Source organism: Bubalus kerabau, chromosome 7, assembly GCF_029407905.1.
Source record: "Bubalus kerabau isolate K-KA32 ecotype Philippines breed swamp buffalo chromosome 7, PCC_UOA_SB_1v2, whole genome shotgun sequence".
NCBI classification, from domain to species: Eukaryota; Metazoa; Chordata; class Mammalia; order Artiodactyla; family Bovidae; genus Bubalus; species Bubalus kerabau.
In genome coordinates this window covers 40,598,018-40,611,677 of record NC_073630.1, presented here as the reverse complement: position 1 = coordinate 40,611,677, position 13,660 = coordinate 40,598,018, and the positions used below count along the sequence as shown (strand labels likewise).

The 13,660-nt window shown below is 41.8% G+C and overlaps 1 protein-coding gene across 1 annotated transcript in view; it reads right to left on the bottom strand.

Moving 5' to 3' along the window:
- The window catches only part of ABCG2 (ATP binding cassette subfamily G member 2 (JR blood group)), a 123,704-nt gene extending 113,350 nt beyond the window's left edge, over nucleotides 1-10,354 (bottom strand). Inside the window, exon 1 of the mRNA XM_055588074.1 lies at nucleotides 10,214-10,354. The gene's annotated coding sequence lies outside the window, so the exon portion shown is untranslated. The remainder of the gene's footprint in view (nucleotides 1-10,213) is intronic.
- Between the last annotated feature and the right edge of the window lie 3,306 nt (nucleotides 10,355-13,660).

Below are 13,660 nucleotides of genomic sequence, written 5' to 3'. Positions count from 1 at the left end.
CACACACCGAAAAAGAATCAAGACTCTCCACTCAGTACGAACATTTGAAAAACAAAAACAGACAACTCACCTCAGTTATGATCTGTGATGTTGGAAGGAAAACAGCCCAAACCTCTGTAGAGAGGCAGTGGGGATACAGAGAAGATTTCGACTCTTGTCGGCTTTCTCATAGAAACTTCAAGCAAGAGCCGCATCTATTAACAGTCCAGGAGCTTCCCTTCCTGCCATCTTTCAAGGCACAAGAGAAAGTATCAGAGAGGAACCTTATCAGCCCCCTGCAACTACCAGAAAGACTGAGGCTTTCCAAACAAGCTAGTCTTGGGAAAATGTCCAGTTCTCATATCTAATTGACTTCCTTTTTTCTCCATTGTTAGCTGGTTATTAACCACAGTTCCTTCTCCATCACTCGGATTCAAACTGACAACCTAATGCTTCTAACCAGTCTGAGATCTTTTTCTGGCGTTCCTGGCAAGGAGATGGGAAAAGGAAAAATTCACGTGTCAGAGATATCCTTTTTGTGCGATAGAATCCCGACGACAGTATCTCTGACACTAACTGCAACTTTAATAAGGACTATTTAAAGCAATTTGAGCAAACAGTTTTCTTCTGTGTAAACTTCCTGTCTTCTGCTACGTCTGACATAATGTGGTCTCCTTTTACAAGCTCTGCCTTCTAGCAAAAGAGTGCAAGCAGGAAGATAACACTAATTCAGAAAGGAAGTGAAAGAAACCGAGCACAGACAATGTTAGGTTGCATTGCAAAAGCCCACTAGGGATTTGGAGAGGGGTTTTATTTGGAACACACCATCCTTCTAATGTTCTCTTTCCTAACCCAGAAGTATAATAGGAAGTTAAGGCTGCATTAAACAGGTATTTCATATTCTGAAAACATGAAGCATGTCAAGTGACAAAATATGACATATACTAAGAGCTTCTGGCTCCATTCTTTACCAGCCGTGACGTGTTTTTTTTTTTTTTTTAATCCAAGACTTCTCAATATAAACCTGCGGTAACAATAATGCATTCCTTAGAGTTGACATAACAATATTAAGAGATACCTGAAATGCTGATTACTAAATCAACCTTGCCAGAAGTCCTCTTTGGAATCAAGTGCTAATTTTCCTCTCTATGGTGCATACCTAAGCACAGGTCAGGCAGTCAATGGATTGCAGATCGTGGATAATGGATCCTTACTCCCTACTGATAAAGACCCATGGTCAACTCAGTTAAGGTGATTAAGTGAACTCATAGCAAGTCGAAATGTCAAAGTGTTAGTCACTCAGTTGTGTCTGACTCTTTGCGACCCCATGGACTGTAGCCTGCCAGGCTCCTCTGTCCATGGGATTTCCTACGCAAGGATACTGGAGTGGGTTGCCATTCCCTTCTCCAGGGGATCTTCCCGACCCAGAGATCGAACCTTAGTCTCCCGCATTGTAGTTGGATTCTTTAACACCTGAGCCACCAGGGAGGCAAAGCTCAGAATAATTGGGCTCAAACTCTCATAATTGCCATTTATTCCAGAACAATAAACATTACATAAGTCCTTGCCTAAGAAGTAAATGAAGCCATTGTTTCCATTAAGGTAAGTCTAAATGATTCTAATTTAAGAAACACTGCTTTTCTGAGAGAAGGTAACACAAATTTAATTTTTAAGTTTCCTCCTGTGTTTCATGCAACACGTAATTTTATGTTATTAAATGTAATATTAAGACAATAGTAATTCAACATGGAAAGGAAAGAAGCAACGAGGCAAATTAGAACTTAAATATTCCAGAATTTTTGCTGGGAAAATGCCATGGACAGAGGAGCCTGGTGGGCTACAGACCATGGGGTCACAAAGAGTCAGACATGACCAAGCAACTGAGCACACACACACACACACACATTTACCAATAAAGGTATGGTTAAACAAAATGTAGCATATGTGTACAATAGACTATTATGTAATAGTTAAAAAGGAGTGAAATAGAAATATGTGTACTATCATGACAAAGAAAGGTCTCCAAGACACGTCAATTATAAAAAACAAGATGCTAATTAACACAAGAATATTGATCTTGGAGGAAGAGCAGTGAGTGGTCTTGAAGAGAGATCTTAGTTCCCTGCCCAAGAATTGAACCTGGGTAACCTGGATGAAAACTAGGAATCCTAGCCATTAGACTGCCAGGGGCTAGAGGCTAGAAGCAAAATGGCCCTTTGGTTTTCCCTGATTTGAAAGCAAGACTGTTTCAAGAAGGCAAAAGCTGTAAAAACATGTGCAAAGTTTGTTATTAGAGATACAACACAATGTATGGGAAAGCACACTGAAAAACTGTTTGTTAATTTATGTCAAAAGCAGGGCAGAGATACACATCCAGAGAGAAAGGGTCCGGGCATCCTCTCTCATGAGGAGTGCAGGAAGTCAGAAACTAGGCAGAGATACACACCCGGAGAGGAGTGCAGGCATCCTGAGCGAGGAGGAGCACAGTTAAGAAGGTGCTGCAAATCCCTTATATAGGGCGGTCCTTCCGGGTCTTTGTATATATTTAACCAATCATCTTGTTTCTCTCTTCACATCTGATTGGTCCTAGGACCCTCTCCAAGAGAGTCCTTGCGGAGCACAATATTTTTCTAAGATAGATCCCACTGCAGAGGCCTATGGATGCATGTCCACACTTATGGGGTGGGGACCCCTCCCTTTTTAGACCCCCAAGAAGCTTTCCTGTACATGTGTAGACAGGGAAGTCTTCCTTGACCTCAGGAGTGGGCACCTTATCTCTTTACTTTAGCAGAGCTCAGCTTTTGCCACTAGCTTTGTCCTTGAAGTGTCTGGGTGAGAACAAAGCTTGAATTTTACTCTGCTTGACAAACACCTGATATCTGGTCCTGTGTGTGTGCTCACTCGGTTGTGGCTAACTCTTTGTCACCTCATGGACTACAGCCTGCCAGGCTCCTCTTTCCATGGGCTTTCCTAGGCAAGAATACTGGAATGGGTTGCCATTTCCTTCTCCAGGGGATCTTCCTGATCCAGGGATTGAATCCACGTGTCCTGCGTCTCCTGCATTGCAGGTGGGTTCTTTACCACTGCACCCCCTGGGAAACTGTGTCTGACCCAGAGGTCCCCTGTCTCCTACCTCCCCAGTGAATATAAGTTCACTGGGCTTCCCTGGTGGCTCAGCTGGTAAAGAATCCGCCTGCAATGCAGGAGACCTGGGTTCAGTCCCTGGGTTGGGAAGATCCCGTGGAGAAGGGAATGGCTACCCACTCCAGTATTCTGGCCTGGAGAATTCCATGGACTGTATATTCCATGGGGTCGCAAAGAGTCAGACACAACTGAGTGACCTTATTTTTTATGTTAAAATGCACACATGTAGACAGAGACACACACACATATCCTCACGAAACAAAATTGTGTATTTCTATTTGTACCCACCTATGCATGTAATCATGGAGAAAAACCTTTAGAAAGATATGACCCCAAATGGCAGCAATGTCTGGGAAGTATAGGTTTAGGAAGTGGAGATACTGTTTTGAAAATACATATATCTATTGTTTAAATACTTCCCACAATATATTCATCTATTTTCCTATTTCTCTTAAGAGTAAAAGCCAAACACCTTTACAATATGTATCTTCCACCCCTACTCTGACCTCACGTTCCCCTTTACTAATTGTAATATAGCGAGACATATCTCTGTTATAGCTCAAATATACACACACTGACCCACTTCCTGGCCAGTGACCTAGCTGCTCTGGGCAATTCTTCCCCTATTCATCTATTTAGCTCATTCTTTCACTTCCTTCAAGTTTTTCCTCAAATGGTAACTTCTCATGAGGACTACCCTGACCAACTAAAAATTGCAGTTCCTCCTACTAGCATTCTTGATCTGCCATATCTTATTTTTGTTACTAGCACTTATTACCTTCTAACATATTATGTAATTTCCTTACTTATTATATCTGTATTTCTGATTCCATTAGAATATAAGCTCTATGGGGGTATGAATGTTTATTTGCTTTGTTCATTGACAGAGCCTTAGTTCCTAGGATTGTACCTAGTATACCAGTAGGAACTTGATAAAATATATTAATCAATTCACAAATTGTCACAAAAATATATTTGTGTATTTTTAAAATCAAAGATATCCACCAATCCACAAACAAAAAGTCAGAACAAAATGTTTAAGGACTCACTGGGTTCTGTGAAATAAGATTTGAACACCTTTGGTTTAAAGTTATTAAATAAGATAAAATATACGGGAAGGCAGCTTTTTGAATGGAATCCCTTCTATTGACTTGGGCACACTATCTAACAATGCATATTATCTTGTCCTGGATCACCTATTTTCCAAGCAACTGGGAATAAGCTAATCATTCCTAGGAACTTCTGTGAAATCCCCAGCTATTTCTTTATAAAGGCAAAGAACCACTGACGATCCCTTATTTCTTATAAAGGAAGCATTATGTCCAGGTGAAGAGGTGTAGTAAAAATCCTATCTAATTCTTGGAGGCCTCTTTTATCTTTCACAAATATGTATATCCCTTAAATGTACATAGAGTTTAATTCCCAATTTTGTTTGAGTAGATACTGAACACTTTGGAATAGGGAAAGTGAGAAAGGTTTCAGCCAGCCTCATCCTCTAAATCAAAGAACAATGAAGTCCTTCAGCTAGAGAAGACTTTTTTCTAATTAGAATCCATGGCATGGAATAGGGAGGAAGCTAATCCAAATTATCGAGGTGGGGAGGTTGAGAAGATGGTCCCCAGGCAAATATTTTCACAGTCTTGTTTTTCCCTGGACTTTAACCATTCCTCAGTGCTCTGAAAGGCTGTAACAGACAGCAGTGCTTAGGTCAGTTATTTGAAAATGGTGGAAGGACCTTTGATATTATGCAAAACTTGTTTCGTTTTCCAACCTGTGTTGGTTTATGATGGAGTCTTCAGAATTCTCCAGAATCCATCCATGCAAATTTATGATGATCTATTCCTTTGTTCCAGGGTATGGAAAAGTTGCTCCAAATTTTCTTTAAGGTTTAGAAGCAAACTCAGGACAGTATTGTTTATAAAGAGTCAAAAATCCTATGCTGCATACTTTTATTATCAAGACTGTCAATGACTATGTACAAGTACCTCAGAACTCATAGTTTGTGTTTCTCACTTTGCCAATTATAAGCTCCTCCAGAGTTAAAGACCACATGTTAGGCTTTTGTAGTCCCACAGTATGGTGCTGTTCACATGGTAATCATTTAACTGAGACTTACAGTCATAATTATAAACCATACGATAATATAAACAGAGGCTATGAACATTACTTAAAATCACTCTTGTGGCAGAACTTTGAAACACCAAATCTGCTTCCATGGTGCTTTAAAAATTTTAAAAGCCAAACACCACAGCAGAAAAGCAGTAATCCTGACAGATTTTTCTTGTAAATTCTTCATACATGTTATTTATGTACTGAACTGGCAGCACAAGAAACTCTAGGAGAGAAGAGGGACTCAAATCAACGCAATCATTTTTACTGAACCAACCAACCCCACCTCTCTTTATTGCCTCCCATGTTGGTATGGTTGTTAATAAATATTTAGAGTTTAAGAAATCTAGGTACAATAGTTTATGACTGGTGCCTTGATCACCTCTATAAAGAGAGACTCTCAAGAGGGAAGCACTGCCTGATGACTCAAAAACTGAAGATTTAGACAACAAATGCAGTAAATTTTATATATTTACATAATTACACATGTGTATGTTTGTATATATCTATGAAGTAGAGAAGGCAAGGGAAAGTGTCATAAAGGAAGGATATATTTAAAGAGTAAAAAAATCAGAATCAATCAATGTGCCCATGAGAGAGGAATGTGGCAAACTGTGGTATATGAACCATAGTCATAAAAATCAACAACAACTGTACGGTCTAAACTGATCATGGCATATGGGAGGAAAAATGTTTGCTCTGCCCGCTTAGGTTTCCTCCCTGGGGACCTCTGAATTAAGCTGACAAAAGACAAAAGGAGGAAAAAAGGGCTTATTCATACGGAAATAGCTAGTAGCTCACTGGTTAAAGACAGAAGCTTATGTACCTAACTTAGCAGGGGAAGAAAGGAAATGCAGAAAAATCTTCTATGGAAAGAACAAGTGAGTTTCTGTAGGAAAGATAAATGGATTTTTAGGAGAATAAACTAGAGACAAAGTTTGATATAATATTGGTTTGTGAAAATGCAAGTGGTCTTTTCTGTCTTCATGGCCATGAAACTCCCAGAGAGATTTACGGTATATTTACTTTTATCTCTCTCCTAGGAATAAGCCCATCCTGAAGAGGGAATTTATGACAGCCTCATTTCTCAGAAGTTTCTGCTTTTTAATCAGATAAGGGAAATGCTGAGAAGGCTTCTTTCTGCATCTGTTGATTCTTAATTGCATTCAGCTCAAATTAATCCTCATGCCAAAGGGGCATATTGGAGAAGGACATATCCTGACCCTTTCAGTATAAAGTTATATTAAGTGAAGAAAATCAGAGCTAAATTAGCATGAACATATTCACTGATTTTCAAATACAAAAAACATATGCATAAGCACGGCAGAGATGAGAAATCAGTTTGGGGAAAAGAAAATAGTGTTTTAATAGTCATTATTAACTTTCTTATTTTATAAGTTTACTGAAGTTCATAGCCGTCAGTCATTTTTTAGGTGAGTGAGGAAAAACTATGAGAATGTTAAGAAGAAATTGGCACTTTCCTGGCCATCTGGTGGTTAAGATCCTGTGCTTCCACTGCATAGGGAGAGGAATGCATCCCTGGTCAGGGAACTAACATTCCTCATATGGCCAAAGGAAAAAAAAAAAAAGAAGAATTTGGTTAGGGAGAGAGATAGTAAAAAAGAAAAAAGCAGAAAGGTAGTGAGAGGGAAAAAAGCACAGAAGCGGACAGAGAAAAAACAGAGATGTTTTATGCCACAGTGAAAGGCAAAAGGACACCTAGAGAAATAGGAAATAGTGGCAGAAAATGGGATACAAATTACTTCATAGGTTGTGTATTAACTATTTAATGTCTCTCAACAACCCATGTGGTATAATCATCCCCATTTTACAAATGACAAAATTGAGTCATCTGTTAAATAACTGGGCCAAATAACTGCTCAGTTTTTCAGGTAAGGAGGTCAGGATTCAGGAAACTCCAGACTGGACCATTTTGCTTTGACCCCTCTTATGCAGATAAGCCAACATTTCAGAAGATAAGTTTCCATCATCCTCTGAAATAGTAACAACTGATTCAGCAACTTAACATAGATGTTTGTGACATCTAAAATAGTTCTTTGCCTTTACTTTGATAAGTTTATTTTCAAAGTAAATATTTATTTTCCCCCAGATTCTAAAGCCTTCCATCTTTGGAGAAATGACAGTGCCTTTCCGTCTCATCTACACCCCTATGGTAGAGCACATTTATTCGTTTCTTCCTTCATTCAGCAAGCTGAGTGCCCACTGTGGCAGGACTGTGACAGGTGCTGTGTGTGTGCATGACTGAGTAAAACCACCTAGGCCCTGTCCTCAAAAACTGCACAATGACCTACGGGTATACACTCAGTCACTTCAGTCGTGTCTGACTCTTTTGTGACCATATGGACTGTAGCCCGCTAGGATCCTCTGTCCGTGGGATTCTCCAGGCAAGAATACTGAGTGGGTTGCCATGCCCTCCTCCAGGGGATCTTCCCAACTCAGGGATCGACCCCCCCTCTCTTGTGTCTCCTGCATTGCAGGAGTCTTTACCCGCTGAGCCACTGGGGAAGCCCCATGGGGTACAGCTTGGAACAATTTCTGGATTAACACCTAATAAACTGTGTGACCTTGAAAATAAGAGGTTTACTATTAGAAAATTCTACTATTCTCTGACTTTCCAAATTGAAACCTTGAGGCAGGGATTCTCTTCAATGAACTTGGTTTTAGGCTTTGGCAGTAGACAAGCTTCTCATTATGTTTTGTTGTTGTTCAGTCGCTAAGTCATGTCTGACTCTGTGACCCATTAACTGCAGCACTCCAGGCTTCCCTGTCCTTCATTATCTCCCGGAGTTTGCTCAAACTCATGTCCATTGAGTTGGTGATGTCATCCAGCAATCTCATCCTCTGCCACACCTTCCTCCTCTTACCCTCATCAAAGTGATGTCTCTGCCTTTGAATATACTGTCTAGATTTGCCATAGTTTTTCTTCCAAGGAGCAAGTGTCTTTAATTTCATGACTGCTGTCATCGTATGCAGTGATTTTGGAGCCCAAGAAAATAAAATCTGTCACTGTTTCCACTTTTTCCCCATCAATCTGCCATGAAGTGATGGAACCAGATTCAATGATCTTTGTTTGTTTGTTTTTGATCTTAGTTTTCTGAATGTTGAGTTTTAAGCCAGCTTTTTCACTCTCCTCTTTCACCCTCATCAAGAGGCTTTTTAGTTCCTATGTTTAGCATCAGGGAAATATCACAGTGTAAAGACGTTGCAGGACCTACTAAAACCCTTAGACTTGGATATTCTTACATTATTATTGTTTCCTACTTCAAGTACCACTGCCGTACTTTCTCAGCTGTGCCATCCTAGCTTGCTAGAACTGACTGAATAAGACCTTCATACAATGGTGCTGGGCCCACCTGCCCACTTTGGTTGTAATTTTAGAAACCTTAAGGCTTCATTTCTTAGTAACACAGTGCATTTTTATTCTTTCCATGATTCATCATTTTTGAAGGGTGTACACTCAAGCACTAAGATAAGGTTCAGGAATGAGATAATAACTTCTCTATTTTAAGCATGTCATTCATGCATTCCAAACTTTACCAAACGCCTACTGTGCTGTTAGGATTATTTAGGAAAGAGACCTAGCCCCTGCCCTCAAAGAATTCACCCTAATGGTGAAGAAAGGGAAGGAAACAGAGTTCTGATACAGGGTAACAGCTGTTAGAATAGACGTAAATATTGGATGGCAGAGGACCAAATGGAAGGGACATTCAGACTGAAGGAATGGCAGAATAAAACATCCGATGGGACATGACATCTGAACTTGAAGTTTACCTGGGAAAGAAGTGGGGTTGTGTTACAGGGAAAGAGAAGAACGTACACAGGCTGGGATAAAGTTTAAGAAGGCAAGTTAGAAAAAATGACATGGGAGTAGAGGCAGGGACTAGACCAGGAAGGAAGGGCTTTTTTTTTTTTTTTTTTTTAATGCAATGCTGAAGTGTTTTAAATTATCTGGGAGGTGAGCTTGAAAGAATGCAAACATGAGTATGTGGTGATCAGCATGTGGAGAATGGACAGAGGGAGCCTGACACATTTCCCGATTACTCTATTCCTCCTGGCTTTCAATGAACAACTGCAGCATTCTCAGTTCCTTCTGAAATTTTTTTCCACCTAATTCTTAATATATAAGTGCTTATTAACCTTACCTGACTTCTGTTGTGGAAAAATTTGCAGTAATAGGGCTGTGTTTGAATCCCTAGCTGCACCCTCAGGCAGTAACTTTTTTTATTTTGTTATCTGCAGGAGTTAAAGCCTGTACAGAAGTCCTATCAAACTAGCCATGGGTTGGAACTGAGACTCTGCTAGGGTGGAGGCGGCTTCCCAAGTGGTGCAGTGGTAAAGAATCCACCTGCCAATGCAAGAGACGCAGGAGATGAGGGTTCTATCCCTAGGCTGGAAGATCCCTGGAGAAGGAAATGGCAACCCATTCCAGTATCCTTGCCTGGAAAATTCCATGGGCAGAGAACCCTGGCAGGCTACAATCCATGGGGTGTTAAAGAGTCAGAGGCGACTGAGGACACATACACACACACACACACACACATACGGCGGAGGCAGCTGTTCCCTCCATTTGTCTGTCGCTCTCTGGGGAAGTATCTGCTCTCTCCAAAGTCAAAAGTGTGTGTATTATCTAGAAATGGCCATGCCAGCTGACACAATCTCTCAAAACCAGCTCCTCCCATTATACAGTTAGAGAGCTGATCCTTCCTTTAGTATAGACTTTGGTCGCTGACTAGCTAAAGAATGGTTTTCTTCAGGATCCTGCCATCCAAACAGCAAAAATGTATCACTTTGGACACACATAGCCACTTATGCCCACCATTTAAGCAAGAGCTAGGAACAGGGCAGTTTCTGGGAATGAGGATTTGTCTGAAACCTCAGACAAGTCCTTTCATCTCTTCAGTATTATCTGCAAAGACAGTTAATACATAGCAGTTGCTGTGTTGTGCTGCCCGGAACATACCTCCAGGACCGAGGAACTACAGTATCTCGCTGGTTGCGGGGACACTATCAGGGGCATAGCTCTCATCCCGCACTCCTCTCCAGCTATTTTCCCGGGCAGATGAGCGCCTCCCCGCCGCCAACAGCCCCATCCTCTTTCCAAACAGTCGGCCCCCCGGCAGTCGCTGGAGGATGTCGGGGAGTAGAGGCCAGTTCCGCCAAGCCCACCCGGGGCGCACAGAGTAAAGAAAGCCGGCAGGAGGCGGGACCAGCGAGTGCCTCCGCGCGCGATTCTCTCAGCTTTGGTATTTAGGCGACGGTCTCTGTCAATCCAGGGAGATTGACACCGCGGGGCGGGGAGAGGAGAGGAGAAAAGGACTTAGGGTGGATGGAACCCGAGAAGAGACAAAGCGGAAAAGGAGGACCGGAAGGGCAGCTAGCTGTTCGGACCGTCTTCTGGCGCAGGTCCGGGTCTCCGCGAGGCCCGCCGGAGGCGCAGCCGCCAGACCAGTGGAGCAGGGGGCGCCGGGTCGGAGATACAGGGGCTCCGGGCGGGGGATGGAGGGGCGCGCGGCGGGGGTTACAGGTCTGGGCGCAGCCTCCCGCCCCCTTCCTGAGACTGAGGAGAGCGCCCCACACCGCTATTCTCGTCTCTGCCTGTGAAGCCAGGATGCGAGCTGCTCCGGGTGTACCTGGTTGAGGAGTCCGAGGCAGCAGCCCTAGTCACCACCTGGGGCCAAGCACCACCCACAGTGCTGCTTGTTCAGTGCAGGAAGGCCTTGGGATGCAGTGAATGGGCGCCCTACTTTTTCCCGTGCTCTGCATTAACTTGCCGCGTTTGCTTTGAAAGTATTTCCCCTCCGGATACGGGGGCACGACCTGTACAGCTGCACAGGACCCAGCTGGTGACTCAGATGGTAAAGAATCTGCCTACAATGCGAGAGACCTAGGTTCAGTCCCTGGGTGGGGAAGATTACCTGGTGGAGGGCATGGCAACCCACTCCAGTATTCTTGCTTGGAGAATCCCTTGGACAGAGGGGCCTGGAAGGCTACAGCCCATGGGATTGCACAGAGTCGGACACGACTGAGCGACCAACACTACTTGTCACGAAATATGTAACCAGTCCTGCCTTTGGTCGCTTGCCTCCTATGACATAAGTCACCTGGTCCTTGAAAGAATCTACCCCTGATTTGTGAACAAGGTTCGGTGACTTCACTGGTTAGATCTCTGTTGGCTCCAAACATTTTTGCTTCACCTGTCTAGGTCAACACTGATGTCCTTCTGGAAATGTTGTGGAATCCTGAGTTGCAAAACACACCTCAGGGGACACTCAAGACTGGAGTACAGTTTATTATGCCAGCAGGTCCAAGGGGAATCAGTTCCCAACAAGGACCCTGATGTTTTTGAGAGGCCCAGTTTTACACACACACACACACACATACACACGCGTGACTGGTTACATGTTAACAATCTTTTTGTTGTATATGATTGAGTTTTACAAGTAGGTACTAGGAGAACAAACAATTAAGGTTAATGGGGGAGGTGGGGCCGGGAGAGGGGAACAATGATTATACATCAAGGGAGGATGTCTCCATGATTAATCTAACAGGGGCAGCCTGACCACAACTACAATCTCCGTTTGCCATCTGTAGGGAGCGAAGTCTCCAGGAGACCTGGTTTTCACTAGCAACTGTTTCCTCACTCTTGAGCAGGGTTCCGGGCGCAGTTCACATCCTGTCTTTAAGATGGATGACAGGCTTCAAGATGGAGTCTCTCCTGCTTTCCTCACACCGGCCCCAACAGTATAACTCTTTCCTCTCTTCCTTGTCTCCTGACCAAGTTCTAGGGAGATCAACCACTAACCCTGCTAGTGACACTACCCTAGTGTCATTTACAGACACATATACTAGGTTCTCAAAAAATGCTTGTCATTGGTAAACTGACTTACTGGACTTCCATAAGTGATCATCTAAACCCTGCAGTTTAAAGCATTATTCTGTGCATTCACTCATTTGCTCCCCAGTTATACTCCTTTGGCTTGGACATAATTTAGTTCTCTACCCTAGTCTTAGGTGACAAATGCTCAGTTACTGTCTCCATTATGTTCATTCATCCACTCCAGTTTCTGGATCATGTCCTGATGACTTTTTCACATCCACCAGAAAGCCTTCTGCAGGTGAATGTTAATATGTTTGATAGCAGTGAATTAGTTTTGCTTTTGTTATTAGGGAGGTATGGTAAGATAGAAGAAAGACTCAAGTCAAAAGCGTCTGGATTAGATCTTGCTGTTATTAGCTACTTAAAGGCCCCATTTCCTCATCTATAAAAATGATCATTAGAAAGGCTTCCTTGAATAGATTTTAAGATTAAGTGATCAAAACCAAGTCTTTCTTACTCTAGGGACCATATTCTTAACACCTACACTGTACTATTCACAAATATTCTCCCCACTCCACCCCCCCAAAAAAGATTAAATGAGATAATAGAGGGATTTCCTTGGCAGTCCAGAGGTTAAGATTCTGCACTTTAACTGCAGGGGTGCAGGTTTGATCTCTGGTCAGGGAACTAAGATCCTGCATGTACCACATTGCAGCAAAAAATGAAAATTTAAAAAAAAAAAGAAAGAGATAATATATGCAAAAGAAAATAGCACAGAGATCCTTAATAATCATTTCCCTTTCTCAACCTTTTAAAGAAGTAAGGTTATAGTCATCCATGCAGCACTGCTCCTTAGGTTTGTTCAGAACAAAATTCTGTACCATACTTATACTAATATCCTTTACAAGGCAAAACTGACACATGCTAAGGAAACATGGAAAGAAGTTAAATACTATTCATTCACCATTAAATAATATGTATGACTTAATATTTAAAATAGCTAATGCCCATTTCCCCACTAACATAAAATTAATGAAAGTGTAATTCAGTGCATTAATTAATGAAATGAATTCACTTATTCAATAAACATTAATGATTCAACAAACATTTTTTCCTCATTGCTAAAAGTATAAAAAGTTCTTGGTCAGGAGTTTCAACAAAATGAAATAGATCTCTGCTACCATGGGGTTTACCAAGTTACCTTCAGAGGACACTCTAGAAGAGATCCTTGTGACAAAAGACTGCAACCATGACATTTTATTCAATCAGTGAGGACATTAAAACTTGCTTACTTGTGGAATTTCCACTGAACATTTGTTTCTCATTTTTCATACATGGAGATGCTGCAGTGAAATATACCACAGGCAAAATACTGTAGAAATCTTCACAACCATTTTCTTCTGATGTACCATTTTTGGATGAGGGAAATGCAAGAGACAAATCTTGTTTTAAATCAAATCAAAAAGATTTGAATAAATAAGTATATATAATATTTTCAAAGAGTCTCATGTTAATTTTGCAAACAGGCAGAATTTGGCTGCCAAAAAATTTCCCAATCATTCACTGACTCCTTTATATCAGTGTTCACAA